This window comes from Salmo salar, chromosome 13 (assembly GCF_965601325.2).
Source record: "Salmo salar chromosome 13, fSalSal1, whole genome shotgun sequence".
Classification (NCBI taxonomy): Eukaryota; Metazoa; Chordata; class Actinopteri; order Salmoniformes; family Salmonidae; genus Salmo; species Salmo salar.
The window spans coordinates 54,819,707-54,835,757 of NC_138303.1; positions in this window are offsets into that span (position 1 = coordinate 54,819,707).

Sequence of the window (16,051 nt, forward strand, 5' to 3'; positions counted from 1 at the left end):
CACTAGCTAATTGTTTTTCTTCACCTTTCCACAAAGTGGCTGGTACAGTGCATTCGGAATGTATTCAGATCCCTTGATTTTTCCCCACATTTTGTTACATTACAGCATCATTCTAAAATGGATTAATTAAATAAAAATCCTTATCAATCTACACACAATACCCCATGACAAAGCAAAAACATGTTTTTAGAAATTTTAGCAAATGTATTAAAAATAAAAACATTTTTTACATAAGTATTCAGACCCTTTGCTATGAGACTCGAAATTGAGCTCAGGTGCATCCTGTTTCCATTGATCATCCTTGACTTGACTTGACTTGATTGGAGTCAAACTGTGGTAAATTCAATTGACTGGACATGATTTGGAAAGGCACACACCTGTCTATATAAGGTCCCACAGTTGACAGTGCATGTCAGAGCAAAAACCAAGCCATTAGGTCGAAGGAATTGGTCGTAGAGCTCCGAGACAGGATTGTGTCGAGGCACAGATCTGGGGAAGTGTACCACAAATTGTCTGCAGCATTGAAGGTCCACAAGAACACAGTGGCCTCCATCATTCTTAAATGAAAGAAGTTTGGAACCGTCAAGACTCTTCTTAGAGCTGGCCACCTGGCCAAACTGAGCAATTGGTGGAGATGGGCCTTGGTCAGGGAGGTGACCAAGAAACCGATGATCACTCTGACAGAGCTCTATAGCGCCTCGGTGGAGATGGGAGAACCTTCCAGAAGGACACTCCACCAATAAGGCCTTTATGGAGATCAAACATCTCTAGAGGGACCTAAAAATAGCTGTGCAGCGACGTTCCCCGTTCCAACATAAAAGAGCTTAAGAAGATCTGCAAAGAAGAATGGGAGAAACTCCCCAAATACAGGTGTGCCAAGCTTGTAGCGTCATACCCAAGAAGGCTGTAATAGCTGGCAAAGGTGCTTCAACAAAGTACTGAGCGAAGGGTTTGAATGCTTATGTAAATGTAATATTTCATTTTTTTAGTTGTAATAAATGTGCCAAAAAAATCTAAAAACCTGTTTTTGCTTTGCCATTATGGGGTATTGTGTGTAGATTGATGAGAAAAAAACTAAAATGTAATACATTTCAGAATAAGACTGTAATGTAACAAAATGTGGAAAAAGTCAAGGGGTCTGAATACTTTAAGAATGGACTGTATTAAGACAAAGGGCATACAAATACACAGCATATGGGGATTTTGAACTATATGGAGACACGAAGGGGAGAACATGCTACATTGACAGCACATAACCAGTGCCAAATTATGTCAACTGAAATTAATGTGATTAACCAGTTAAACTCATGTCATGGTACACAGAGTATTCAAAGGAGGACTGAGGACAAAGTAACGGCGTGCATTCACCAAACATGTAACTGAGGAAAACAGATTTGTTTTATAGTAATTGTCTGATTGGGAACCACTATTGTCGATCATATTACTGTGCCAAATTATTTCAGTTTGGCATTGGAAGTTTAACGGAGTACAGGCAGTAATACAGGAGTCAAATTGTATAGGGAGTCTCATCAGAACAAATGTTATCAGCAAGCCAGAGCCATCTGTGGAAAGAGTACAAGTAGAACAAAGATGTATGTTCAAACAGATAACAAATGTATCATTCAACATTAGATTCCACCTAAAACAATGACATGAGTTCTGTCCAAATTAATTTCAGCTCAACTCCTCACTTCCTCTCTACTCGCATCTTTCTCAAAATCCATTGGACATTTGAGGCGAGGAACTTTGGGTCCTCTCCTCCGATGGGGTTTTAGGAGGCACGGAAAAAGCATGCAAGGAAAGATAAAATGGCACAGAGCTGTTGCATGTTTGCCTCAATATGGAATGGCAGATGTCACTATGTGAGATTGAGCAGAGGTGTACAATCCACACCATTTGTCATTATTATTGAGCCATTAGAAACCTTCCTTAGACCTTTAGCTAAGAAACACATAAATTAGCAAACAAGTATGTTTAAGGATGTTTAAGCAGTCATACATTACTGTTGGGAGTGCTGTGCCATACCTTTAGCTACCTGGTGCAGCTGAGCTGACACGCTAAAGATGAGGTTGCGGCAAGACCCCCTCTGTGGAGGGGGTCTTGACCACGCTCTGGCTGTTCTCTAGACAGTGGTAACGCTGGAACGTATCCCAGGCAGGCACAGTTGGTGGCCACGTCACCTACCTAACACTGTAAAATCATGTTTAATACCTTAGCTAGTCATGTTGGCAATAGAACAAGCTTTCAAACCATACCCATCTGACCCAGATTGCGATTTATAATGGACTGCTTTCGCTTTTCCTTATACACTGCTCAAAAAAATAAAGGGAACACTAAAATAACACATCCTAGATCTGAATGAATGAAATAATCTTATTAAATACTTTTTTCTTTACATAGTTGAATGTGCTGACAACAAAATCAAACAAAAATAATACATGGAAATCCAATTTATCAACCCATGGAGGTCTGGATTTGGAGTCACACTCAAAATTAAAGTGGAAAACCACACTACAGGCTGATCCAACTTTGATGTAATGTCCTTAAAACAAGACAAAATGAGGCTCAGTAGTGTGTGTGGCCTCCACGTGCCTGTATGACCTCCCTACAACGCTTGGGCATGCTCCTGATGAGGTGGCGGATGGTCTCCTGAGGGATCTCCTCCCAGACCTGGACTAAAGCATCTGCCAACTCCTGGACAGTCTGTGGTGCAACGTGGTGTTGGTGGATGGAGCGAGACATGATGTCCCAGATGTGCTCAATTGGATTCAGGTCTGGGGAACGGGCGGGCCAGTCCATAGCATCAATGCCTTCCTCTTGCAGGAACTGCTGACACACTCCAGCCACATGAAGTCTAGCATTGTCTTGCATTAGGAGGAACCCATGGCCAACCGCACCAGCATATGGTCTCACAAGGGGTCTGAGGATCTCATCTCGGTACCTAATGGCAGTCAGGTTACCTCTGAGATCGGTCAGGAAATCCACCGCCAGGTGGGACCATGGTCGTTGTGGAACCGGGAGGGGCTGTAATTTCCCTCTAGGCAGGTGCCTGGGAGCCTTACTCTGAGCGCACACCGAACAGGAGGAGACATAGTGCCTCACGTCCCTCACCAAGGTGGGCCACCAGTATTTCCCACTAAGACCACACACTGTCCGCTCAACCCCTGGGTGACCCAAGGAGGGAAGCGTGTGAGCCCACCGAATCAGACGATCGCGAACACCGAGCGGAACGTACTTACGACCCACTGGACACTGCGGAGGAGTAGGCTCCGTCCGTAACGCCCGCTCGATGTCCGCGTCCACCTCCCAGACCACCGGTGCCACCAGGCAGGAGGCTGGAAGTATGGGCGTGGGATCGGTGGACCGTTCCTCGGCGTCATGGAGACGAGACAGTGCGTCGGCCTTAGTGTTCCGGGAACCTGGGATATACGAGATGTTAAACTGAAATCTCGTAAAGAACATCGCCCACCTGGCTTGACGCGGGTTCAGTCTCCTCGCCGCCCGGATGTACTCCAGATTGCGGTGGTCAGTCCAGATGAGAAAAGGGTGACGCGCCCCCTCAAGCCAATGTCTCCACACCTTCAGGGCTCTGACCACAGCCAACAGCTCCCTGTCCCCCACATCATAGTTACGCTCCGCCGGACTCAACTTCCTAGAGAAGAAGGCGCAGGGGCGGAGCTTGGGGGGGGGGCGCCCGAGTGCTGGGACAGCACGGCTCCTACCCCAGCCTCGGACGCGTCCACCTCCACTATGAAGGGCAAAGAGGGGTCCGGGTGCGCCAGCACCGGAGCGTCGGTGAACAAAACCTTCAGACGACTAAAGGCCCTGTCCGCCTCCGCGGACCACCGCAACCGCACCGGTCCCCCCTTCATCAGTGAGGTAATGGGAGCCGCCACCTGCCCAAAGCCCCGGATAAACCTCCGGTAGTAATTGGCAAATCCCAAAAACCGCTGCACCTCCTTCACCGTGGTGGGAGTCGGCCAATTACGCACGGCTGAGATGCGGTCACATTCCATCACTACCCCTGATGAGGAAATGCGATACCCCAAGAAAGAGACGGCTGGTTTGGAAAACCCACATTTCTCAGCCTTGACGTATAGGTCATGCTCCACCAGTCGCCCAAGCACTTTACGCACCAGAGACACATGCTCGGCGCGTGTAGCGGAGTAGACCAGAATGTCATCGATGTACACCACTACACCCTGACCGAGCAGGTCCGGGAGAATCTCGTCCACAAAGGATTGGAAGACTGCGGGAGCATTCTTTAACCCATACGGCATGACGAGGTACTCATAATGGCCAGATGTGGTACTAAATGCAGTTTTCCACTCGTCCCCTCCTCGGATACGCACCAGATTATATGCACTCCTGAGATCCAATTTCGTGAAGAAGCACGCCCCGTGAAATGACTCCATCGCCGAGGCGATGAGAGGTAGTGGGTAACTGAAACCCACTGTGATGGCATTTAGACCTCTATAGTCAATGCACGGGCGCAGACCTCCCTCCTTCTTCTTCACAAAAAAGAAGCTCGAGGAGACGGGTGAGTTAGATGGCCGAATGTATCCCTGCCTCAAAGACTCAGTGACGTATGTTTCCATAGCCGCTGTTTCCTCCTGAGACAGGGGATAAACGTGACTACGAGGAAGTGCAGCGCCCACCTGGAGGTTTATCGCACAGTCTCCTCGTCGATGAGGTGGTAATTGGGTCGCCTTCGTTTTACTGAAGGCGATAGCCAAATCGGCATACTCTGAGGGAATGTGCACGGTGGAGACTTGGTCTGGACTCTCCACCGTAGTCGCACCGATGGAAACTCCTATGCACCTGCCCGAGCACTCATTTGACCACCCCTTAAGAGCCCTCTGTCCCCACGACATCTTAGGGTTGTGAGTGGCTAGCCAGGGAATCCCTAGAACCACTGGAAACGCTGGGGAATCAATGAGGAAAAGACTAATCCGCTCCTCATGACCCCCCCGCATTACCATGACCAGTGGCACAGTGACCTCCCTGACCAGCCCTGACCCTAGTGGTCGACTGTCTAGGGCGTGCACGGGGAAGGGTTGGTCCAACTGGACCAGGGGAATCCCTAACTTAGCCGCGACCCCACGGTCCATAAAACTCCCCGCCGCGCCTGAATCGACTAGCGCCTTAAACCGGGAGTGAGGGGAGAAACAAGGAAAAGATACTGACACATACATGTGATGGACAGGGGGCTCTGGGTGAGGCTGGTGCTGACTCACCTGAGGTGTCAAAGGAGCACTCTGCCTGCCTTCTGGACTCCCAGGTGAGTCTCTCCAGCACCGGTCCACAGTGTGCCCTCTGCGACCACATGAGGTGCAGGAGCGAACTCCCCCTCCGGTCTTCCTGGCTGCTGCCCCCCCTATCTCCATAGGCGTGGGAGCAGGAGGGCTGGAGGATGGAATGAGCAGGGCCCGGGTCGGACGTCCGCGGGCGGCCAGCAGATTGTCCAGTCGGATGGACAGATCCACCAGTTGGTCCAGTGTGTTGGTCATGTCCCGACAGGCTAATTCCCGGCGGACGTCCTCCCTCAAACTACAACGGTAGTGATCTATAAGGGCCCTCTCATTCCACCCTGCTCCCGCGGCCAGGGTCCGGAACTCGAGAGCAAAATCCTGCGCGCTCCTCGTCTCCTGCCTCAGGTGAAACAGCCGCTCACCCGCCGCTCTCCCCTCCGGGGGATGATCGAATACTGCCCGAAAGCGACGGGTGAACTCTGGGTAGTTGTCCCTGGCTGAGTCCGGACTGTCCCACACGGCGTTTGCCCATTCCAGGGCCTTACCCGTGAGACAGGAGACGAGGACGCTGATGCTCTCCTCCCCCGAGGGAGAGGGACGAACGGTTGCCAGGTATAACTCCAATTGGAGTAAGAAGCCCTTACACCCAGCGGCCGTCCCATCGTACTCCCTGGGGGGAGCGAGTTTCACCCCACTGGTACTGGGTGCTGATGGGGGCGCAGGCTGTTGACCTGTCGCGTTCAGGGGGCCGAGAGCGCTTCGGTCCCAGCTCTCCATGCGTGCCAACACCTGATCCATGGCGTTCCCCAGACGGTGGAGCAGGGTGGAGTGTTGGTCAACTCTTTCCTCCATGGACAGGGTTGGCACTGAAGCTCCTGCTGACTCCATCAAGTTTTGGTGCGTGATTTCTGTCACGGGCTGGCTCGGAAAAACAGGAGAGGTAGAGTCAGGCGCAGGAGACAGAGAGTTCTTGACCACACTTCTTTATTCAAGAAAAACTGGAGGTGGTCGCCAAAAAATATATAGGGACGCAGCCCTTAAATTATTCTGCGGTGGTGTACACAATGAAATCAACCACAGGCAGAGGAAAACCAACATATGTTCCTATAGCACATGAACCGGACAGGAAACACAATCACGCACAAACACAGACAATCTACGCTAAACTTAATAACCCCCCCCCTACTAATGACTAACCCAAAACAGGTGCGTGCCTACCTAGACCTAACCAACAGAAAGTGAAACAAAAAGGGATCGATGGTAGCTAGTAGGCCGGCGACGACGACCGCCGAGCTCCGCTCGGCCGAGGAGGGGCGCCACCATCCGTCGGTGTTGTGACAGTAGGCCAATTCCCATGAGTGTAAAGGGTTAAAATCCTTGTAGCTCAAATTTTTATGCAAGTGACATCAATGCATGACTTATGCAAAAGTCTCAGTTGTGTATAGGTGTTTAACAGTGTGTGTGGGGGAGCTAACCGAGTCATTGAGTGTGTATGGAGACTGGACATCACTGAGTGCAGAGTAGAGGGGCAAGCGCAGACCAACAGTGTAGTCTATCCCTTTCTCTAAACACTGGTCTGGGGAGCACCAAATATTTAAGGAGATGAGAGAGGGATGCCACAAAACACTGCACTAAATCTCACACAAGAAAAGTAGACTCATATAAACATAATGTATATATCCTACACTAAACACACACTTGCATATGCAGACCCATTACTCACTCTCTCACACAGAACAAACATGCACAGAGAGAGAGAGTCTTGGTATGTGTTAACCGTGATCCAGGGTAGAGGAATATCATCTGGTTGTCATCATCAGGCATGGTGTTGGCATAGCGGTTGTTTGTTGAGATCACACTGGGACGCATCACTGTCATCAACACCTCCTCCCACTGGTCCGGTAACTACGCCAACACAACAGGTACATAGACATTGGAGTTTGATAGCCCTGGTCAGGACTCCACTGAGGAAGGTGGAGGGACACATACAGTACCAGTGTAAAGTTTGGACACAGCTTCTCATTCAAGTGTTTTTCTTTATTTTTTTACTATTTTCTACACTGTAGAATAATAGTGAAGACATCAAAACTATGAAATAACACATATGGAATCATGTAGTGACCAAAAAAGTGTTAAACAAATCAAAATATATTTTATATTTGAGATTTTTCAAAGTAGCCATCCTTTGCCTTGATAACAGCTTTGCACACCCTTGGCATTCTCTCAACCAGCTTTATGAAGAATGCTATTCTAACAGTCTTTAAGGAGTTTCCACAAATGCTGAGCACTTGTTGGATGCTTTTCCATCACTTTGCGGTCAAACTCATTCCAAACCATCTCATTTGGTTTGAGGTTGGGTGATTATGGAGGCCAAGTCATCTGATGCAGCACTCCTTCACGCTCCTTCTTGGTCAAATAGCCCTTTGGTCATTGTTCTGTTGAAAAACAAATAATAGTCCCACTAAGCGCAAACCAGATGGGATGGCGTATCGCTGCAGAATGCTGTGGTAGCCATGCTGGTTAAGTGTGCCTTGAATTCTAAATAAATCACTGACAGTGTCACCAGCAAAGCAAGCCCACACCATCACACCTCCTCCTCCATGCTTCACGGTGGGAACCACACATGCGGAGATCATTTGTTCACCTACTCTGCGTCTCATAAAGACACGGCGGTTGGAACCAAAAATCTCAAATTTGGACTCATCAGACTAAAGGACAGATTTCCACCGGTCTAATGTCCATTGCTTGTGCTTCTTGGCCCAAGCAAGTCTCTTCTTATTATTGATGTCTTTAGTAGTGGATTCTTTGCAGCAATTCGACCATGAAGGCCTGATTTAGGCCTGTCTCCTCTGAACAGTTGATGTTGAGATGTGTCTGTACTTGAACTCTGTGAAGCCTTTATTTAGGCTGCAATCTGAGGTGCAGTTAACTCTAATGAACTTATCCTCTGCAGCAGAGGTACATCTGGGTCTTCCTTCCCTGTGGCAGTCCTCATGAGAGCCAGCTTCATCAAAGCGCTTGATGGTTTTTGCGACTGCACTTGAAGAAACGTTCAAAGTTCTTGAAATGTTCCTGATTAACTGACTTTCATAAATTAAAGTAATGGTGGATGATGGCCTGTCATTTCTCTTCGCTTATTTGAGCTGTTCTTGCCATAATATGGCCTTGGTCTTTTACCAGATAGGGTTACCTTCTGTATACCAGCACTACCTTGTCACAACACAACTGATTGGCTCACACGCATTAAGAAGGAAAGAAATTCCACAAATTAACTTTTAACAAGGCTGAGATAGTTTGGGATGAGTTGGACCGCAGAGTGAAGGAAAAGCAGCCAACAAGTGCTCAGCATTTGTGGAAATGCCTTAAAGACTGTTAGAATAGCATTCTTCATAAAGCTGGTTGAGAGAATGCCAAGGGTGTGCAAAGCTGTTATCAAGGCAAAGGGTGGCTACTTACACCGCTGCGCCACTCGGGATGCCAACATGTTATTGACTTTGACCAACTGTTGTCTATTTGGTTAGAAAGATAGATCTATAAAGATGATTCTATACTGAATGTGTACAAGTACGCTTGATGTGTACAGAGTACACATCAATTGAAACACCGTTCAATTGATGATAGAAGTCAGCTTGCAGGCGCTCGGCCCACCACAAGGAGATGCTAGAGCGCGATGAGCCAAGTAAAGCTCCCCCCGGCCAAACCCTCCCCTAACACGGACGACACTCAGGCAATTGTGCGCCGCCCTATGGGTCTCCCGGTCGCGGCCGGTTATGATACAGCCTGGGATACTATGGCCTATAGTGACGCCGAAACACTGCCTTACACCGCTGCCCCACTCGGGATGCCAACATGTTATTGACTTTGACCAACTGTTGTCTATTTGGTTAGAAAGATAGTTCTCTGACACATTGGTGCAGCTGGCTTCCGGGTTAAGTGAACAGTTAGCAGTTTACAATATTGGCTATTTAGTTTGGAGTTTTATCTCTCTTGGCTCCCCTTCACACCATCTCAATCAAGGGTTTCTTCTCCAGTGAGAGCCATCCCTGTCTGTTCAAGTCCTCCTTCCATACTAATCCCTCGTTAACTTAGCTAGCTAACCCACTGGGCAAACACTGGTTGAATCCACTTAATTTCATTGAAATTACATTGAACCAACATGGAATAGACATTGAATTGATGTTTGTGCCCAGTTGGAATGCTCTTGGTTTTTTATTTTACCTTTATTTAACTAGGCAAGTCAGTTAAGAACAAATTCTTATTTTCAATGACAGCCTAGGAACAGTGGTTTAACTGCCTTGTTCAGAACAACAGATTTGTACCTTGTCAGCTCGGGAATTGGATCTTGCAACCTTTCGGTTACTAGTCCAACACTCTAACCACTAGGCTACGCCGCCGCCACATCTTCAGTTAAACCAAAGATACTGGTAACTTTTATATGTGGTTAAACGCAGTGTTTATTTTGGCACTATATTTTTGTCTAAATAAAATAATCAAATTTTTTGTCATTTGAATAATGATTTAGTCTTGTTATTGTCATGACAAACAGTGTGCCATTTTAGTCAACTAAATGCCCTTTCATTTTAGTCACATCACATTTGTATTGCCTCATTAACATATAGTAAACATAAATCACTGACTTCCATGTGCACAAACATACATAGCCTTGTCCTACCAACGTATTTTTCTGCATAACATCCTATTCTCTTCCCAACAGCAAAAATATGACAAACATATTGTCACGCTCGTCGTATGAAGGAGACCAAGGCGCAGCGTGCGTAATGTTCCACAACTTTATTTATATGTGAAACTATGCAAGACATACAATAAACTATAAACAAAACAACAAACCGTGACAAAGCGGTGCAACATGCACTAACTCAAAATAATCTCCCACAAACACAGGTGGGAAAAACAACTACTTAAATATGATCCCCAATTAGAGACAACGATGACCAGCTGCCTCTAATTGGGGATCATACAAAAATCCCAACATAGAAAAAAGAAACTAGAACCAAAACAACATAGAAAATTTAAACAAGACAAAACTCCCCAGTCACGCCCTGACCTACTCTACCATAGAAAAATACGAGCTCTCTATGGTCAGGACGTGACACAAATATATAAGAATAACATATTATATAAGAATTATCTTCCATGTAAATTCCTAATTCAGCCTACATAGATATGGCATATTACATAGAAAACAAACAGACACAGACAAGCGTACAGAGTGAGAGAGAGAGAGAGAGAGAGAGTAGTACAATCACCAGATGGTTTCGGAAAGTATTGGCAAATTAGTATGGGTTGAACCTCCATCACTCAGTTGCATCATTACCATTGTTATCAACGTTCCACAACCACATTAGGCCTTTTCACACTGTATTGTTCTTAGCCCCAGGCCATCTTAGCCCCATGCTAGACTAGCCCTGGGATAGCTTAGTCTGTGTTTACACAACCATTTGTTAACCCTGGGCTAAACTTGAGCCCTGGGCTAAGGATTCACACTTGCATTCCAAAGCCCTGGGCTAACAAACAAACAACATGCAACCAACACCCTATCTCTGAGACGCGACCAGTGTTATTTTTATTTATTTATTTATTTTATATCGCCTTTATTAAACCTGGTAGGCTAGTTGAGAACAAGTTCTCATTTACAACTGCGACCTGGCCAAGATAAAGCAAAGCAGTTCGACACATACAACAACACAGAGTTACACATGGAATAAACAAACATACAGTCAATAATACAGTAGAAAAAAATCTATATACAGTGTGTGCAAATGAGGTAAGATAAGGGAGGTAAGGCAATAAATAGGCCATGGTGGCGAAGTAATTACAATATACCAATTAAACACTGGAGTGATAGATGTGCAGAAGATGAATGTGCAAGTAGAGATACTGGGGTGCAAAGGAGCAAAAAATAAATAAAATACGGTATGGGGATAAGGTAGTTGGATGGGCTATTTACAGATGGGCTATGTACAGGTGCAGTGATCTGTGAGCTGCTCTGACAGCTGGTGCTTAAAGCTAGTGAGGGAGATATGAGTCTCCAGCTTCAGTGATTTTTGCAGTTCGTTCCAGTCATTGGCAGCAGAGAACAGGAAGGAAAGGCGGCCAAACGAGGAATTGGCTTTGGGGGTGACCATTGAGATATACCTACTAGAGCGCGTGCTACAGGTGGGTGCTGCTATGGTGAACAGCGAGCTGAGATAAGGCGGGGCTTTACCTAGCAAAGACTTGTAGAAGACCTGGAGCCAGTGGGTTTGGCGACGAATATGAAGCGAGGGCCAGCCAACGAGAGCGTACAGGTCGCAGTGGTGGGTAGTATATGGGGCTTTGGTGACAAAACGGATGGCACTGTGATAGATTGCATCCAATTTGTTGAGTAGCGTGTTGGAGGCTATTTTGTAAATGACATCACCGAAGTCGAGGATCGGTAGGATGGTCAGTTTTACTCATGCAGGAGTCACAAGTCATTTGATCAATAGGCGGGGTTTAGGGCCCCATAATAATTATGAATTTGTGGCTGTGTTAACTAGTGATGACCATGTTCATTGGCTCAAATTTTTACCTGTAATAAAATGATAGTATAAGATTGCAGTTGTGAGAGCAACATTTTTTGTTGTGAGAGGTGTATTTGTGAGTGCAGAGTAACTTCTGAGTCTTGACATGTAATAAGTATCTCTGCAAAAATATGTATCTCTGTCTCAAATTAATATTTTGCGTGTGGCAATGATGTTTTGTTCGCTCAAATTCACACTTGCAATTGAAGTTTAATTTGTGTGCCCCGCTGCCTGTGCGCTCGCACCACAATCTGTGCTCTCGGCTGGTCTGTGCGCTCGTTTCACTTATCCTTTGCTCATGGGACATACCCTCTGCACTCTCTATTCAGTGTTTGCTTGCTCAGTGATGTTTATTCTTGCTCGATAGAGCCATCTTGCGCGCAATGGACTTTAGAGGCTGATTTGAATACAAAGCCTAACAACCCTAACAAGTTAGCACAAAGAAATATCATGCAGGAGCAAGCTGCTGAGATAAATATCACAAACAGTTAGTGGAAGGTCACATAATGGTCTGTGCTATCAGGGATCCTTAGGACATCCCTACCCCATTGAAGTTGAAATTCAAAATCAAAATGGTTAATGTAAGGATTAAGGTTAGGGTTAGGTAATAGTTAAGGTTAGAGTAAGGGTAGGGGTTAAGGTTAGGGTTTAGAGTAGGGACATCCCAAGAATGCCGTATAGCCCTGACAGTCACATAATGGTCTCAGAATTCCCAGAGCTAGGGCAACAGCACTAGGAACATTGCTACATTGGTAGGCAACTGGTATGTCTAGAGCAAGAGTGTCAAACACAAGGACTGGTGCTGAATCCGGCCCGAGAGGGGGTCCATCCGGCCAGTATACATTTTTTTTTATCTCTTAACGAGATTGGTAGCACCAGTTTCTTTTTTGTCATAGTTTTATAAATTAATCAAACTGTGCATTGTTCATCAATATTTTTTATTTGCAAAGCCCTTTTTTATAGGGTTTTTACAGTAGCCTGGCTTAGATCCAGAAAAGCAAGCAAAAGCAAGAGCAGAGTGGCCAGGAAACACTTTCTAGAAGGGAGAAACCTAGAGGGGAACCCGGCTCTAAGTGGTGGCCCATCCTCTAGTGGCATTACCAGATAGATAAGCCAGATAGTTTCAGTTCAGAGTGTGAGCATGTTTGTCAGACTGATTTATGTGAAATGAATTAAATTCAGTCCACTTATATCTAACCTCTCCTTTAATAGTCCAGTTATATCTAACCTCTCCTTTAATAGTCCAGACCTTACAGTCCAGTTGAGCCATGCCCACATTAAGATAAAAATGGAAGGACCAGACACTGAGGACTATCTCCACTAGCACTGGCCTAGACATAGCCAACCCATTGATCATTATGTCATTTTAGAGTAGTGCCGTTACAATGGGTAGTCGGAAATATCTATTTCAATACCAAAGTTTGTGAATAGTGACATGAGATGTCACTCACTCACTAGCTGTGTTAGGGGATGCTTATCAGCATAAAAAGTTGTGTAACAGAAAACTAAAGAAGAATGATTAAACGTATCCTTCAACCAGTGCATGTCACGTCCTGACCAGCAGAGGGTGTAGTTGTGTAGTATTTTGGTCAGGACGTGGCAGAAGATTTACATTTACATTTAAGTCATTTAGCAGCCGCTCTTATCCAGAGCGACTTACAAATTGGTGCATTCACCTTATAATATCCAGTGGAACAACCACTTTACAATAGTGCATCTAAATCTTTTAAGGGGGGGTTAGAAGGATTACTTTATCCTATCCCAGGTATTCCTTAAAGAGGTGGGGTTTCAGGTGTCTCCGGAAGGTGGTGATTGACTCCGCTGTCCTGGCGTCGTGAGGGAGCTTGTTCCACCATTGGGGTGCCAGAGCAGCGAACAGTTTTGACTGGGCTGAGCGGGAACTGTGCTTCCTCAGAGGTAGGGAGGCGAGCAGGCCAGAGGTGGATGAACGCAGTGCCCTTGTTTGGGTGTAGGGCCTGATCAGAGCCTGAAGGTACGGAGGTGCCGTTCCCCTCACAGCTCCGTAGGCAAGCACCATGGTCTTGTAGCGGATGCAAGCTTCGACTGGAAGCCAGTGGAGAGAGCGGAGGAGCGGGGTGACGTGAGAGAACTTGGGAAGGTTGAACACCAGACGGGCTGCGGCGTTCTGGATGAGTTGTAGGGGTTTAATGGCGCAGGCAGGGAGCCCAGCCAACAACGAGTTGCAGTAATCCAGACGGGAGATGACAAGTGCCTGGATTAGGACCTGCGCCGCTTCCTGTGTGAGGCAGGGTCGTACTCTGCGAATGTTGTAGAGCATGAACCTACAGGATCGGGCCACCGCCTTGATGTTAGTGGAAGATGTCTGTGTATGTTTGTTCTGGGTGTTGTGTTTCTGTGTTGGTCTGTGTGGCTCCTGATCAGGGACAGCTGGTTATCATTGTTCCTGATTGGGAGTCATATATTTAGGAGTATGTTTGTCACTTGGGTTTGTGGGTGGTTGTGTTAACACTGCTATGATTTTGTAAGTAGCCTGTTAGCATGTCTGGAGTTGTTCGTGTTTATTGTTTTCCCGTGTATGATTTAGTCTAAAGTAATTAAAAGATGAGCATTCATATGGCTGCGATTTGGTCTATTCAACACGGCAATATTTATGACAGTGCACATATTGATTGCAGGCATTTATTTGAAAAATACAAATATTGACATTTATTAACCTGTTATGGCTAGGGGGCAGTATTTTCACAGCCGGATAAAAAACGTACCCGATTTAATCTGATTATTACTCCTGCCCAGAAACTAGAATATGCATATAATTATTAGCTTTGGATAGAAAACACTCCAAAGTTTCTAAAACTGTTTGAATGGTGTCTGTGAGTATAACAGAACTCATTTGGCAGGCCAAAACCTGAGAAGATTCCATGCAGGAAGTGGCCTGTCTGACAATTTCTTGCCCTTCTTGATTATCTCTATCCATTACAGAGGATCTCTGCTGTTACGTGACACTTCCTACGGCTCCCATGGGCTCTCAGAAGGCGGCAAAAAGCTGAATCGTGGCTTTGCAGGCTCTGGTTGAAAAAAAGTAGCGCGTTTGGGTAGTGGCTGGTTACAGTACTGTGAGACTCAGGCGCGTGCCCGCGTCGACCCCATGCTATGTTTTCTTTCGTCTGTTTACCTAAACGCAGATTCCCGGTCGGAATATTATCGCTTTTTTACGAGAAAAATGGCATAAAAATTGATTTTAAACAGCGGTTGACATGCTTCGAAGTACGGTAATGGAATATTTAGAAATCTTTTGTCACGAATTGCGCCATGCTCGTGACCCTTATTTACACTTCGGATAGTGTCTTGAACGCACGAACAAAACGCCGCTATTTGGATATAACGATGGATTATTTTGAACCAAACCAACATTTGTTATTGAAGTAGCAGTCCTGGGAGTGCATTCTGATGAAGACAACAAAGGTAATCAAACTTTTGTAATAGTAAATCGGAGTTTGGTCAGGGCTAAACTTGGTCGGTGTCTAAATGGCTAGCCGTGATGGCTGGGCTATCTACTGAGAATATTGCAAAATGTGCTTTCACCGAAAAGCTATTTTAAAATCGGACATATCGAGTGCATAGAGGAGTTCTGTATCTATAATTCTTAAAATAATTGTTATGTTTTTTGTGAACGTTTATCGTGAGTAATTTAGTAAATTCACCGGATATTTGTGGGGGTATGCTAGTTCTGAACGTCACATGCTAATGTAAAAAAGCTGGTTTTTGATATAAATATGAACTTGATTGAACAAAACATGCATGCATTGTATAACATAATGTCCTAGGGTTGTCATCTGATGAAGATCATCAAAGGTTAGTGCTGCATTTAGCTGTGGTTTTGTTTTTTGTGACATTATATGCTAGCTTGAAAAATGGGTGTCTGATTATTTCTGGCTGGGTACTCTGCTGACATAATCTAATGTTTTGCTTTCGCTGTAAAGCCTTTTTGAAATCGGACAGTGTGGTTAGATTAACGAGAGTCTTGTCTTTAAAATGCTGTAAAATAGTCATATGTTTGAAAAATTGAAGTTTTCGGATTTTAGAGGAGTTTGTATTTAGCGCCACGCCCATCATTGGATATTGGAGCAGGTGTTCCGCTAGCGGAACGTCTAGATGTAAGAGTTAACAAACATTAAAGAAACTGTTACACGCTATTAGAATACCCACTCCAGTATTTCTCCAGTATTTTCTAAATATTCAGTGGAAGCAGGATCA